This window comes from Haliaeetus albicilla, chromosome 2, assembly GCF_947461875.1.
Source record: "Haliaeetus albicilla chromosome 2, bHalAlb1.1, whole genome shotgun sequence".
NCBI lineage: Eukaryota > Metazoa > Chordata > Aves > Accipitriformes > Accipitridae > Haliaeetus > Haliaeetus albicilla.
In genome coordinates this window covers 65,976,438-65,992,661 of record NC_091484.1, presented here as the reverse complement: position 1 = coordinate 65,992,661, position 16,224 = coordinate 65,976,438, and the positions used below count along the sequence as shown (strand labels likewise).

General features: G+C 40.6%; 1 protein-coding gene across 3 annotated transcripts in view; it reads right to left on the bottom strand.

Annotated features, from left to right (window-relative positions):
- The window catches only part of CCNY (cyclin Y), a 130,502-nt gene that overhangs the window by 82,705 nt on the left and 31,573 nt on the right, over nt 1-16,224 (bottom strand). Inside the window, exon 1 of one of the 3 annotated variants that reach the window (XM_069778140.1) lies at nt 10,822-10,843. The exons of the other annotated variants lie outside the window; for them this stretch is intronic. The gene's annotated coding sequence lies outside the window, so the exon portion shown is untranslated. Of the gene's footprint in view, nt 1-10,821; nt 10,844-16,224 lie in introns of those variants that run through there. 3 annotated transcript variants of the gene reach the window in all.

Here is a 16,224-nt window from a genome sequence, read left to right as displayed (position 1 = left end):
AGCTTCTTGGCTTGTAGATAAATATTAAAGCATAATACTATTTTTAGCTAACTTCCTAAGGAAATCAGGCGTATGCAACTGCGTTAACACTCAGCTCTCTCTCCTAATATTTTCTGAACCCACAACCAACTTCAACAAATTTTGATAAAAGGCTAAATATCTCAAAACGTACAACCTGCCTGAATATTTTGGGAAAGCTGGCAGGCAGGCGTAGGAAAGGCAGTGTATTAAAGACCTTGTTAAAAGGGAGGAGGGAATGATGGTTCACTCCAAGGGGAGGTGGCTGGCCATCACCCTGCTACCTCCAGCCCAGGGACAGCACTTGTGTCCAATCAAAGAGATAGGAAAATGGGAGGAAGATGGGGCACAGCAGCACAGGGTACAGGTAACTAGCACCTATTAACAAAAGAAGGAAGGCGGGGGGGAGAGAGAGAGAGAGAGACTTCATTAAACTTGCTGCTTATGAAACGCCATATATATATCTGCATAAAGCATGCTACGCTCTGTCTTGGCAGGAAGATTAGCTCAATTGTTTAATGGGAGTTATCCGTCCCTGATTAAAATGATCCAAAGTGCTCCTCACAACATTTAAAACATGTCCCTTTGCACTAATAATTTTATGATGAAGGCTAAATTATGTTCAGATCAAATTAAAAAAATTGAGGTAAATTGCATTAGGCTATTTAATACAAATGTTCATTCTGAACAGCAGTTATGTGTTTATTCTCATATCCTGTAGGAACAAGGACATAAAGATGATCGGTCTTAACAAAATCTCCAGGTACAATGAGAAGCAAAGATGGGAGAACTTAACTAACGGCATCTGGTTTTCCTCTGTGTCAGTGGCCTTATTGCTGGTAACCACCATAAATTCCTTTTGTATCATCAACTAGGAAGTCTACTCCAATTAATCTGTTCCTGGTGCTAATTTTCCTTCTCCTTCCAGATGTTCTGTTTTCTTCCACAACAAACTCTAATGTTACAGCAACATCTAGCATGTCTATTCATACGTCTTCTCTTTTCCTGAATTTAGGTTTCCTGCCCTGTAGTCACAGAGTTCCATTTTTTCCCCTCCCGATGTAATTTTTCAAAGTTATGTTATTTATCTTCTCCCTCTTTTGTATTTATTTCTCTTGCTGCAGGGCTTTGTTTCTATGTTCACTACATTTTCTCTCTTTCCTCTTCTTTAGCAGAAGAGAAACTGGAGAAAACTTTACTTCTCTCTACTCCTCTAATGTCAACATTGAGCATTCATTAGTTGTTTCTTCACTAGGTTCACTTCCTATGTTTTCTTTACCCACTTCCATCCATCCAGAAATACATGTAGCAGTGAAGAAACATGAAGAGGCTGCATCAGCAGCTGCCCACTCTGCAGCAGCTGAGTTACCTGCATCTCCATTATTCCAGCACCAAAATCAGAGTCTGAAATAAACTTCAACGCTGAGAAGAATGGCAGGAACAGTCACAGTATGCAAGAGGTGAAGTGGCAGTGATTTCTTAGGCACTGACGTGCTCACTCAGTCTACAGGCAATGCCTTTACTACAAGGGCCAGATGGCTTCAGGTAGCCAAAAATGGCCAGGGTGAAGGAGAGGAGATGACCCAGCACACCATGACTGACCCTGAAAGACAGGAGCATCTGTAACTTTGGAGAGACACATAGGTGCTGAAGCTGGGTGGCACAAGGGGAGCCTTATCAATTCTTTCACGAGGAAAGGCCACGCTACATTTATGTTTTCAATAAAAGAGATGCAGTTGCTAAAATAGAAGATTGCTATGTAGGGGAAGTGTGCTAAAAGCATAAAGCAGCTTAAAGGAGGGTTGTGGCCTAGAAAAATGGAAGATTAAAGGGGTTTGCATGAGAACAGTAAGAACACGCATGAGAACAGAGAACACGCTATAATACTAAATTGCACTTAAATATCACTTATTTTTCCCCCAAAGAAAAATATCCCTTTGCGTGGCTCACACTCAGCCCATCTTGCTAAATAAAGCCTAAATTATGGGCTAATCACCTCAGCCTCCTTGCACAGCTGAGAGAGATTAATCTAACGCCTATGTGTTATTCTCTGCACATTTCAGCGTGGAGATACAAAACAGAAATTGACTCCATTTGGAGAAGAATTACCTGAAAAAACCCACACCAACACCAAAAAAATCCATTAACATGCAGTTAAACCAGTACATTCTTTCGGTGTGCTTGTAGAACGGCAAAAAGACAGTGCATAAATTTTTAAAAGCGTGTTTAGAACTGAAATAGTGTGGGGCTGGAAATGGGATTTGCTCTCCAACTTTTCTAAGCGTATTGTTCTCTCTCACACGTGGTCTGCAGCTTCTCCGATCTCCCCATCCTCACCGCCCTTCAGATGGTTTTATTCCTCCTAGACAACTGGCAGCATCCTTGCTTTTCTTCCCAGCAGATCTGACTGATCCTCACCTCCTCCCCGTCTCTGATTTCTCTAGCAAGCTCCCAGTTTTCCCACACTGCCTGCACTCTTACCATGGATACCTGGCAAGTTAGGAGCACGCACCCACCAAATGTGTGTATCCCTTTCACGTGTTCTGCACCGTAACTCAAACAAAAGTGCATGAGTACATTTAAAAAAATAAAAATAAATATATATGAGAAAGAAAGGGACACAAGAATGTTTCATTTACAAAATATGATGGTATGCTGCATATCTGATTTAAAAGTGTGTATATTATGCATATATACTTTATATAATTCATATATCTCACACAAATGGAGACAGGCATCAAAATGACTACAACCCGATAATATAAATTTTATTATTGGTCTCTTGCCTTGGTAAGAACTTCACACAGATGGTTCAGGAAACATTTCATGTGCTTTTCTCCTCCCTACATATCTGAGCCTACAGATGGGAGCTGCTATACACAATCAGATACACTGCCCACTTACACCAAGACTTTCATCTTGTAGATACTAGCATTAAAAATTTCAGGGGAAAGTAAAAAAAAAAGGCAGACAAAAGAGAGAAGAAATAAATAAAAGAGTAGGCAGATGTAGGCTTTCACCTCCACAGGCATCACTCAAGTTACAAATGATGTCAAACAGCAAAGCACTAGATCTTTTCTCCTGTCCAAAGCTTTGTCAGTTATCAACTCGCTGCTATTTTGTCATCTTATTAGAAGCCTCCCGATTTTCTTAGCACTAGGATGAAGCAATAGTATTTCCCAGTGTTCTATATTCAAGATGCAAGCCTAAACATCAGGCTAAATTAAGGGTCTTTATACACCACTGAATGAGCAGAACTAAATGGTTTTCTGAGTGATAGGTACTTTTGCAGAATACCTACCTACATTTCTAAGGCATCTATCACTGTTGGATCTTCTGACAAAAAAGCTTTGTTCTATTTAAGTCTCCAAAGACTTTCTTCTTCAGTGCTGGAACACACTGAACAGAAGGTGGAAAAAAAAAAAAATAAAAAATTGCCACATAAATGCAGGCGTAGAAAAATCCTGCAGGTCCCACATTCTGTTACCGATTTCTTCTCTGCTTTGTGCACAAATGATGGGTACAAACAAGACAGAATCACATGGACACAGCAGACAGCCTGTGAACTCATCAGGGGCACATTTGAAAAGGCATGTACTCAACAACTAATTGCTTTGGGAAAGAGAACAGCACAGTGTTACACCTACAAGGATTCTAAACTAATTGTAGGGCAAGTAACACTCAGCCCTGAATTATGACAGGCCTAAGCTTATTACAAAGCTCCAAAAACTTTCTCCTGTTCTGTACCACAAAACATAAGCAGAATTAAAACTTATGCTTGGGCAGAATATTACAGCTGTATCATATAATGCCAAAATCAGAAAAACAAATTAAGAAACACAAGTCTTGGGGATGAGTCTTTTGCCACCTCTTCTGCACACTAACACGTGCATCATCCATGTTTACCACAAGGGAAATAAGCACCACACATGCCATCTATGAACTCACAACTACTCTGTAATGTGTTTGCTAGTAAAAAAACAAACAAACAAACAAAAAACATTTACAGAAGCTTGTTAAACACTACTATGAAGAAGGAAGAACAAACACCTTAGTGAAGTTTAAAGCTCTGCTGCGGACAGACCCTACTAACCCTGATGAAATAACCACTGCAATACTGAAATACATAGTTCAAATATTATTTTCTCTTTAAGACTACACTGACATTCCTCCAAATGACTACAATGGGTCACAATACCTTTATTAGAAAAGGTACCCATCTTTGTAAGGCAATTTTTGTTATTAAATTAGCAGTTAAATTTTTAAGAGATACATGTAGATGCCATATAATTCTTTGTTACTGATAAAAACAACAAAGGTTCTGCAGACTGAAATGTTTGCTAACCATTATAAAGAAAGGTGAGAAAAATTCTCTGAACAAGACAGAGGTGCATTTAAAAATAAATAACATAAGAAAATAATAAAAAAAAATAAGAAAAAATATAAATAAATAAAATAAAAATAAATAACACTAGGGATGATAGAAGCACTTGTGCAACCTCATTAGGTGGGATGAATTCAGGCCTGATGATGTCTTGCAAGGATATTTTACACAATTTATTTTTAAGAGACAGTTATGAATTTTGAGCTCAACACAATACAATGATGGCTTTCTGTATATGGAAGAGTGGATGAAACAATGTTTAACACTGTATTAAAAGACGGAAGCTTCAGACCTGTAAGAAGAATTACTGTTCTAAACCATTTTTGTCCTATGAATCTCTCACGTTGCTGGCTAAGGGATGGGCAAGTTTTGCATTATGGTGTGTAATACAGGCATAAAAGCTGGAGATCTACCTGCCATTGGTTTCAAAATAATAAGTTTAAAAAAATATGTTCAAGCACATAAATGTCAACTGCATTTTTGCACTAAATAGGGCAAAACTTTGGCTACAAAGAAAACAAACAAACAAACCAACCAACCCCCAAAATCCAGCCTTTACAGGCTTTCCTCTAAAAATAAAAGCTTGGGGGGGGGGGGGGGGGTGTCCCATTTATGAGGGAAATAAAGATTTGGCTTTCATTCACATTCAATCCCAATTCTTAGCTCTGTATTGGCTGGCCAGCTGCTTTGATGAAACTAGAGCATTAATACCAGCAGGACCACTACTATGCCATATATACCGAAAAGAAGCCTGTTTACTCAGCCGAAGGGTTAAAATGGAGTGGCACAGGGAACTACAAGAGCAAAGTATCCCTACCGAAAGGGTCGCAGAAGTAGCCATGAAATTAGCCCCCCATGTCAGGCCAGTTCTGGACAGATTGAACATTCCTATCACAGAGCAGCCACCCTGAACTGTTGCCCCTCTTACCAGGTCACTGACAAGAGGTGGCGAGTGAGTGACAGTGCTGTCCCGCAGGTATTCGCCTATGTAGGGAGGTGGAATCCATCATGGGCCAGTGGGAAAAACTCAGAGCAAGCCCGAAAGTGACCCTGTGACTGTGATGAAGAGCTGACAGCTCGAGCGCCTCTGCTGTTTTTTTGCTAGAGGTATATTTATGCATTTTATAATATACCTCCAGAAGCTTAAGATCCATCTTTATTCTACATTCTTCCTCCTGGGCTGCAAAAGGCTGCGTCAGAAGTCATGCCTGCTCATTTAGGGATTTTACATAACTGTCCTCGAAAGGCACACGAACAGCATGTCAGCTCACATGATGCCTTCCCAAACCACTCTTCACCACTAGACCTCACCTGGAAAACCGCAAAAAGAGAACACGAGCTGGAAACCTCAGACCCAAATATCCCACAGAAGTTCAAGGCACTGTAAACCTGGACCCAGACTCAAGTTTATCCAGAACACATACTGCTCAGGAAATAAAGAAAACTAAAAATGTCACTGTATAACAGCTTGTTGGCAGACAAATTAAATCCACTAACAGGTTATCGTGCCAAATAAGGCAAAGGAAATATCCCAGTCCTTCTCCTTGTGCCTAGCAAGGCGGTTTTAACCATTCCCTTCAACAGCACCGGGTGCAGAAGACCCTTCCATAAGCCACTCTTAGTCTCTGCTTCTGGAGGGAGTTGCAATCCAGCAAAGTGATTTAAAGACATTTAAAACTGCATTTTTATTTAAATAGGAGGCAGCACACACGCAGACTTGGCCTGCAATAAATACTCCCTACAACAGGGAGGAAGCTCAGCAGAAGACTAATGCCACCCAGGGAACTACCGACCCCGCTGTGCCACCCAGCCGCTGGGGCTGGTCCCAGTCCCAGTCCCGGTCCAAGTCCCAGTCCCGGTCCCAGTCCCGCAGGCAGAGACAGGCACCAGCAGACCTCCTACTGCCAACCGCAGGAGGACACCCTGGGGCCCACGCACTGAAATCAAACCAGACTTCTGCTTAGAGAAGGAAAAACGTGCACGTTCAGCAAGGTCCACAAACCAGCAATCGGTCTGCCAACTGGATTACAGACACAGCCTGTACACAAACCCAGAAGGATGGGTAGGGACCCCCCGCCAACACCACTCCACCACCCCGCACGCTGCGGGTGGGCATGCACGGATGCATAGCCGCAGCTGGGAACTTGCACAAAAAGAGGGTGAAGGCAGGGAAAAAAGCAAGGAAAACCCCTCACAGGGCAGATGAAAGTCGGAATAGGAGAGCAAATACTGGATAAAGGCAGTAGCCTACCTTAAGAAAATGAAAATATGACACTGTAAGCTAGTATCCACTACTGTAATAAGCTAGGTTACTGTTGCAGTTTGCCTTGAATGGTGCTCAATGACATTTTAATAAATTGATCAAAAGGTTACCTAGTTCTGCAAGGATTTCCACCTGACACAGAATACTATTTTGCAGAACCAAATACATTTTTCAGCAATTTCAATTCAACTTTTTACCTTCCAGAGCAGCAAGGCAACCTGCTAAGATTAAATAATGTTACCTCTCCGCTTGGGGTGACAAAACACTTCAGTGACAGCATACACAGAGCTAAAAACTTCATCTCACAAAACACTTCAAGAAGATAGTTACAATCAACATAGTCCTGGACTTGAAAACAGAAGCCTTGAGGGTAGGCATTTTGCAGACCATCTTAAAAAAACAGTTTCTATTAATATTTTTGTTTTATACTGCTCTGACTTAATTCTATCCATCTTCTGTTACTACTTTGCACATGTCACTAACTGCTTTAATCTTTAGCCTTCCTTACTAAAGCCAGGCTCGCCTGCTCTCAGTGGTCAACCCAGTAGTGAAAAACTTGGACAGAGGGGACAAATTTACTGCTTTAGAGAGCTCATCTTTGGAGGCTCAAGCTTTGAGTGTACCAAAGTTCAGTCAAGTCCTTTTTGAAGCATTTTTTAAAAAATCATTTCTACTGCTGCATTAAACAAACAAAAAAGTGGTTTTATCTCATTTAATCTATTCTTTTAACTTCGTCTTTATACAAAGCTTCGCTTATACTTGAAATGGCAAATTCGTTATTCTTCCGACGCTAACTATTGAACCACAAAACATGCTCTTCTACGGACGTAAGAACCAATGTTACTCCAAATGCACACTCTGCATGCTGGCTGCTTAAAACAGGTAAGAGAGCAAAATGAACCACTATGTTAAACCACTGAAAAATATCCCTAATGAGCTAAGAGTGCCTCTGAAGTTGAGAGAAAACAAATTTAATTAGCTCAGTTATTTCATGATGTCAAAAGGGACTTTGAAAGTTTTTCAGCTGAAAATGGAATATACTTACACACAGATTAGACACTGATTTTAAAAGACAGGAAGGAAACAACTCATACCAGATGCAAAAAGGGAGACTACAAATTTAAAATTACTAAATAGACCTGCTTTGTCCCTCTGCAGTACTTTGCAAGATGGACTGACTTTGGTTACATCTATACTGACCAAATAGAAGGCAAAAATCAAGCCAGACCTAAGGTATATGTAACATGCACTTCATACAGCAGGCACAAACTCCCAGGACAAACCCTTGCTACGATGAGGCAAACTGAGGAAAAAGCGAGATTTCCCCACCAGCAATTCCTCTTGTTCTAGCTCTATCATTTTCCTTCCTATGAGCAGAAGATTGTTTTTTTTTTTTTAAATACATCTCATCTTAAGTATCACTGAACCTCTATAGGTCTCTGCCACCTGACAAGCACCATGGCCCATTCTATAGGATGCTACAGCTTGCATAAAGCAAACAGGCAAAAGACTTTTGTCAGAGATACATATTTAAGGTAATTTTTCTCTACTTAAAAGGCTTGGAATAAGAAGAAAAGCATCTCTGAATATAAGAATAAGACAGATGCAATACAGAACATTCTCTTGATAGATTTTTAAAGTAAAATATTGAGCCTTGCCCAACTGAAATTATAAAATGTAACAAAACAGAAGAACAAAACTACAACATGCCATTTCACATCTTACGCAAGTAGAATTAATAGTGATAGCAAGAAATCAAACAAATTCATCCGCAGAAATGTGGTGCTTATTTTAGGAATAATCTTCATGCAAAATTAAAGATCCCTTTCTTAAGGAAAGAAAGGTAGATGAAAACGTCTGGGGCTACTGGTAGGAAAGATCACTTTCTTTCTTAAATGGAGCTAGGCTACCAAAACAAAGGAGCAAATGGTAGCAATGGGAAATCTAAGGAAAAGCAGAGAAAGGCAGCACAGAAAATTTTGTTGAGCAGCACAGTATAAGAGAGTTTAGATTTTTTATTATTAAAACCTGGAGAAGGAAAGACATGTATAGCTTCCAGATACACCAATTTCACCAGGAAAGGACATGAACTGTTTCCCATTAACATTCTAATAATGGAAAAATGCCCAAGGGAAGCGAACCCATAATGCAGCAGAAAGCAAACGTTTCAAAAAGTATTTCTGGCCATAAGCTGCAGAGAGCCAACACCCACACGGTTCTCTCCAGCCAGCTCTGCTGAGCCCTGCTCCACAGAGCAGGGAGCACCAGTGAAAAAACAGAGAATATAGACAGAAAGAACAGTCCACACATACAGACATAAGGGAAAAGCAGTCAGGGGAAAAAAAAAGGGGGGGTGTCAGATCACAGACACCCCTTCTGGAACTGCTGGGAGATGTGAGCACAGACAGGCAATCGGAGACTGATGTTTCAGAGGCTTTGTGCTGCCCTCCCTACAGGAACACTTCCATCTGTGGTCTTCTGCTGGTGGAAACGAAGATAAATACACTCAAAGACTTCAGAACAACAATGGCAAAAACACTGTGGGTGGTTTGGTTTTGGGGGGTTTTTGGGTGTCGGGGGTTTTTTTGGTTTGTTTAAAAATTTTCAAATAATAATTGGCATCGAAAGGGAACCTGAGTGTTTTGTCTCATCCTACCAGCACAGTTAGTTATCAAATTGTGTAGCTTCTTGCTGAAGCAGAGTACCTTCTGCGTCAGTGCCCAAACACAGCCTCTCCAGGAGGACGTCTCCCTAGACAAACACACACTTCTCCTACAAGGAACCCACGCCGAAGGGAAACATAATCTCTAGCACCCCAAATCCATAACCCCAAGGCATAGACTATGCAATTCTATCAAAACCATTTAATTAATTTTTCAAGAAGACTCAGAAGATATGGGGACAAATGACAGAACAAAGCCAAAACAGATTAGCAGGTTTTTGTCACAGCCAGAGAATGAAGAGCAGCTATAAAGGCCACTGATTGCACAAAACATTTTTCAAGTATTTATAGGAAATAGTTGTTGGAAACCCACAACAGGCGCACCTCTCTCCAGAGAGGAGCTGGAGGCCAAAAAAACCAAACCAAAAAAACCCTCAAAACCCCAACAAACCCACACCCAAAACCCCAAACCCCATTCCTGGAGAACGTACAACACCCCTTCCCCCACTGCTGCCAAAGCCAGATGAATAAAGCAGTGCGTGCCAGCACACGCTGGCTCCAACGCAAGGCATTACGTACGCACAACACACGACTGGACAGCCCACTCCTCTGTCCATTAACAGCACCATTTTCTTAACAACTGAAGGACAGAAGTAAACGTCCACGAAACCCACTGAGTCCTCACACTTTTTTCTTTTTTCCATGAGTTTTTTGCAACAAGACTTCACCTATAAATACTTTCATTAAAGCACAGAAAGCAGCAGTTCACAAGAAAAATTATGCAAGTTCAGATAAGTTCAGGGGCCCTCAGGTCCACTTTATCCATTGGCAGTGTGCTGAAGCTAACTATCAATACCACTGCGAAATTACCATGAAAACAGAAAAGCTAATGGAACCGGCCCATAATTAATATATTAAAAAGTTATTTATGGATGTCAAGTAAAAATCACAGTTGCTTTGGGCAAAGCACAAGTTCAAAAAGTGACTTAGTTGGGGAGAAACTGATAATGAAAATAATTAGAAACATAAAATTAGAACATAAATACAAACAAATTAACAACTTTGAACTTAACTGCCCCAAAAAGGTATTGCAAAGAGAAAAAAAAAGATTATTTCAATTGTTTCCACTCTAAATCATTATTTCTAAATATCAAGGATTTAATACAGTTATCTTGCTATTAGGTCAATTTTCTTTAGAGTAGCAGATTCCATAATCAAATAAGTATATGTTTCCAACCCTCCAATTCTTGCTCTTTCTTTAAAATAGGAATAATAGCAACTAGACAGTGAGAAAAGTGAGTTCAGGTCCCAGGATGCACAGGCAGCCCATTACACTGTCCATTCCACCCAGTATTAGATTCATTTTGGAGGAGGGAGAAAGGAAAGGAAGATTAGTTATCTGAATAATCCTTTCAGAAGGGGAAGATAATCAGACTGTAGAATACAGAACAAGGCCTTATCTTACAAAAACAAATACAATGTTCATATACTTACCTATACTTTATTCTGAAGCACAGGAAGCCACACAGCCTTACCAGTTTTAAAGATGGTTTAAAGATCTCATTAAAGGCATATGGAAATTTAAAGAAGAATGTTGAGTATTTTGAAGAATCATCGTGGTCTATGAGATGCGATGCTGGCATATTTGGTTGCCTCAGATTGATTTTTCTCCACAATTCAGTATTTTAAAAGAAAAGCAGCTTCCTTAGGACAAAGGCTTATTCAAGATTTTGTGTAACCCAGCTAAAATAGATAAAATCTCCACATTAGGATTACTTAGGTGACTTAATATTCTCGGAGGCCTAAAACAAATACAATGGCAATATTCACAGATTGAGACTTGATGAGCAGATGTCAAGGTCCAACGTAAAGCCGCTATAAAAGGCTATGGCTCTTTTACAGAGCAGACAGGACACGACGAAAAGATGGATATAACAACGCTGTTGCTTACTATTACATCAGAAAGATTTCCACTAACTGTAATCTCCGTCTCTTTCATCCGTCACTAACTATAAATAGCATCAACCCCAAAGCATTAGGAAACACAACATGCTAAGTGGCACCTCTGCTAAGAGAAATCGATTCAACCACAAGCCCGTATTTTGGTGTTGGCAAAGAGTTTCTCCCGACATAAGATACAAAAGCAGACACATTAATGCTGTACACACTAGGAGCTCAAATAATCCAGGCCTGAAGAAGCAGGAAGCATGAAGCTTGCTAGGGAAGTAAATACAGATTTTAGTCCCACGACATAAGCAAGAAATATATTGTTTATTTGCTCTCATTTTGTAGTGGACAAGCCCACTTAAATTAATTTTCAAAATCAAGCTTTCGCGCACACAAGCTTCTGCATTAAATCTAGGTCTAAGATGGTGGCCAATGAGGATGATAATATAATTTGTTACTAGACATAGACAGAAGCACAGATTTAGCATTAGGCTAAAAATTCCAGTCACACAACCTTAGAAGCCCATGGTACAGCCACCCAAACTTTTAAACTGCTTCATTATTGGTGTTCATGAAAAGGCTAGTATTTTTCACCTAGGAAAAGGCTTGCAGCAGCTGGCAGTGATTGAGGTAAAGAGATCCCTACTGACAGAGTGTAACTCCATAACACTTTGAATCATGAAACTGCATTACAGAAATTGATAAATTACAATAATAAAAGCAGGTGTGATAGTAGGGGAGGAACTGTAAGAAATATTTTCCTCATATAATAAAGAGTGCATGTAATATGCCATTGGATTTATTTTTTGCAAGTTTAATCATGTTCAAAAGTATCTTACTGTGCAAGTATTTCTACCAAATAAACTCTATAAACTAAATAAAAAAGTTACACTTATTGAGAAAATGAATTATTCAAAAGAGTCAGTGGCAGATTTATCAACATTGCAAAGTAAAAAATGTATTATATATCTACACTGCTAAATATTTTATTTAAAAAAAAAAAATCCAACAAGAAAAAATCTCCAGTGAGTCAAGAATACCATAAGTGTACTTCTAACAAGAATGGTACTTTGATATGCTTCTGTGTTATGGAAGCAAAGACTTCTTCCCTGAACAAAAAAGAAATTATACTAAATGTCACCTAAGAACAAATCACGCCCACTTACCCCACCCCACAACTCCCCATCCCCAATCACATTGTCTACATTTCACAGGACCAGTCAATCTAAAAGCAAACAATGCAACAATTAGTGTAGTGTCTTCTCAGACTCTGAAATCACATCCCACAATACTTCCTGTACCATTAAGGCATATAGTTATGTAGTTATTTGCAGGAATTCATTTCCTCCTACAATGAGCCCCAGAAAATCTTGAGGACAATTCCTAACACTATTTAAGTTATAGAAGATGTGTGCAGAGGGAAAGCTGGAGAAAGATGTTGGGGAGGAATCTTTAAGAAGATGATAAGCATACCAGTGCCTGAAAGATTTAACATCCTGAACTGGAGAAGTTTGGGGAAAAAAACCAAACCCCTCTTTATTAGCAGTTCTTGTAAAAAAGCTAATATTAGGCTGTATATCATATATAATCCAAAACCATTGGCAGGTAGTAATTCTACAAAAGCCATTTTGATCTCTCATCCTTTTAGATAAACTTCAACCACCAGAGGCTGTCAACCATTCCTGATATCAACTATTCTCCATATAAGTCATCCCACTTAAACAAAAATAAATAATAATTTTGAAAACTTAGACCCTGAATTTTTCTTAAAATACTCTCACACCCATCCACAGTTTATTATGGAGGGGGCGGGGGGGAGAGAGAGAGAGAAATCAACTATTGCTTACCCCGATGAAGAGTCCCCCTGCTTCCAGCAAGAAAGCTGAGAAGGAAAGCTATTTTGAATTCTTGCTGTGAATCCCATTAAAGCTAAAATCTAAAGTCTATATATCCTAAAGCAGATAAAGGTCCATCCAGCTATTAATGTGGAAAAACATCTGAAGTGAGGCATTATAAAAATCATTGAAATAAAACAGTTAAGACCTCCCAGCAAGATCTAAAACAATGCCATATGGTAAGTAATGGGGGATTTTTATTTCTTTTTTTTTTTTTTTTTTTTTTTTTTCATTTCCAAGAACCCTTAGAAGCATTTGTTCAGGTCTTAATGGAATTTACGATAGCTTTTATCCTTCTCAGCAATCACTGCCCATTTTATCTATCTTCACCAGAAAGTAAACTGCTGCTAGAACACTATGTATTAGGGTCTAACATTTTCAGAAGAGGAGACAAACATTTATCAAAAATTAGGTACTTCCTTAGTCTCAGACATACTCAACAAAGCAGGACAGAAATTCACAGCGCGAGAGGGGTAGTATTCCTCACCCTTCTCATCTGCAGCGCAACAAACGGTGACACTAAGAAATCAGAAGAAAGCACCCCCAATTCAGGTGACATTTGCAAGGAAAGTAACATAAACCACAATTACCAACCGCCATTTGCAGTTAATGTACATCTTAAAAACAGCATTGTCGTGGGCCACAAATTAGCATCATATTAGAGAGACCACAGAATCACAGAACAGCGAAGCATCATTTATGTACCGTGGTCTTCCAAAGTAAAATCAATATACAGCCAACAAGGACACTTAAAAACTATCAAAATTAAACAGAAAAATAAAAGCATGTTCAGAATGCAGAAGTTTGCTTTAACTTCCAAGAAAAACGTAGCTTTTCTTTAAATTGTTTTTTTAAATTAAAAAGATATAGCTGATATAGCGGATCCAACTTGCATATTGCCTTGATCTACAGCTTAGCCCTGTTGTAAAAACTGTATTTACAGAAAACATAGCTGGGACAGACGTCAGAGATGTTTTCCTCCTACACCTCACTCACCTTATTAAAATGAAACCTCAGTGCAAAATTCAAACCTAGTGTAATAAGCATAGCTAATTTTTTCTTGAAGAAGACTAATTAATCCCAAAGCTCTATCGAAGCTTAATATAAGCTTGTACAGGGTTAGGAAAAGCAAGAAGCTTTGAGCTTGTCTATGCTGCATACTCTTCATATACCAAAGTTCATTAGGAAATAAAAAAAAGGAAGCATCTCAAACAAATAACAAGCAAAAAAACCCTACACCTGAGAAAATTAAAAAATAAGGCCAAATTAGCATTGCATGTGTCTTCAACTTCTTTATTCCTTTTTTTAAAACCTGTGTAATGTCAATATTGCTGCATTTAATTGCGCAATAATTCCCACCTGATCAGAAGTGCAGTTAAAATACAACCTCCCTCCAGAAGAAGGCAGAAACACTGTCAAAATACCAAACTTCCCTGCTGGGCAATTTGTCAGAAAGCAGATCCGAACGCCTGGATTTCTTCCCAACCGTGTGCATGCGTCACGCCAGCGGAGGAGCCCGCTGCCTCTGTACCGCCCGCTCAGGACCGCGGGCATGCGGAGCACAGCAGAGGAAACGCGCTGCGCCGCACCCTTACCCCAGCACCCTGACCGCTGCTGAAAATGGAGCGCATGGGGAAGATGGGGGATGGCTTCAGGTGCTCTTGAGAGGTATGACGGGCCCCGGCTTATCTTGGCAGCTTGCCTTACCGAGCCGTTTGAAACGCTGGCGTTCCCTGCTCGAAGCGAGCCCGCAGCTCCCCGAGGCGCAGCGAGCCGCAGCCCTGGGCGCCCTGACTGCCGCCCCACGAGCGCTGACCAGGCCCCGCCGCCGAAGGCGCCCCGCTGCCGAAGGCGCCCCGCGCGCGGAGCGAGGCGTCTCCCGGCAGACGAGAGTTCTCCACGCGGCCGACGGGACTCGGACACCGAGAGGCGAACCTCCGGGCGCAGCGCCGGCCCTCCCAGCCCTGCCGCGTGGCAGCCGTGCCGGCGGCACGCAGGCTGCTCCCTCCCGCCGCCGCTCGCACCCGCGCCACGCGCACGACTTCCAGCCCGTCTCCGCCATCCCTCCGAAGACGCTGACAAGCGTTCTTCTAGAATACCGTCCCCGGCTCCCTCCGCCTAAGAACTAGAACGGAATACACTGGACTGGCTTCTTGCCGTCAAGGCTCTCGCAGGTTTTGTTGGTTTATGGCGTTATCTGGTAGACGTAACGCACCGGCGCGAGGTGCGGGCTGTCAGGAGGTGTGGCGCAGACAAGCCTTACTGTGGCTAAATTGCGTCCCAGGGGCTGCGTGACAGGCAACCTCCCTCTGCTATCACCAGAGCAGCGCGCGAACAGGACAGAAAAAGAGCAGAAGACAGCCAGCTCCTTCTGGAAGAGTGGGGAAAAACAGCAGCTGAATAAAAGGGCTGGACGGAGGAGATTACCGATTGCGTTTAAAACCGACTACCGATTACTTAATGGAATAAAAGACTAGGAAATAAAAATATCATTTACCGCTCTGGTAGTGATTACATATACCAGTCAGAGCTGGTACGTGAGAAAGCACAGTGCCTGAGAACCACTGACAGCAGTATTTTGATGGGCACTAAATTCTTCAGAAAAAAAAAAATTAAGTGGAAATTGCAGGGGCACATAAATACCCAGTAGATGTAATGTAATGTGTTATTAAAGCCACAGTAAAACCTAACAGCTGGAAGCAGCAACAACTACATACTGATAAAACTTAGATTTAACTGTGAGAATAATTAACCTTTAACAATTTATTTACTGATATGGTGATTCTTCTAAGTGTTCAAATTAAAAAGTTGAATGTCTCCAAATACGTCTTAAGGGGAAACACTTTCTTCAGTTTCCGTTTGCTACAACAAAGAAAAAAGGCAATATATTGAGGATACATGCTAGTTTTTGCATAGTACCAATAATAAATCATTCTATCTGAGCAAGATTCTTGCTCTGGACTCACCTGAACACAGTGTTTCCACAAAATCTTTCTCCATCAAATAATGTGAACTTAGGAGTATTTTTCTGTATTATAATTGCAACTGCATGTTG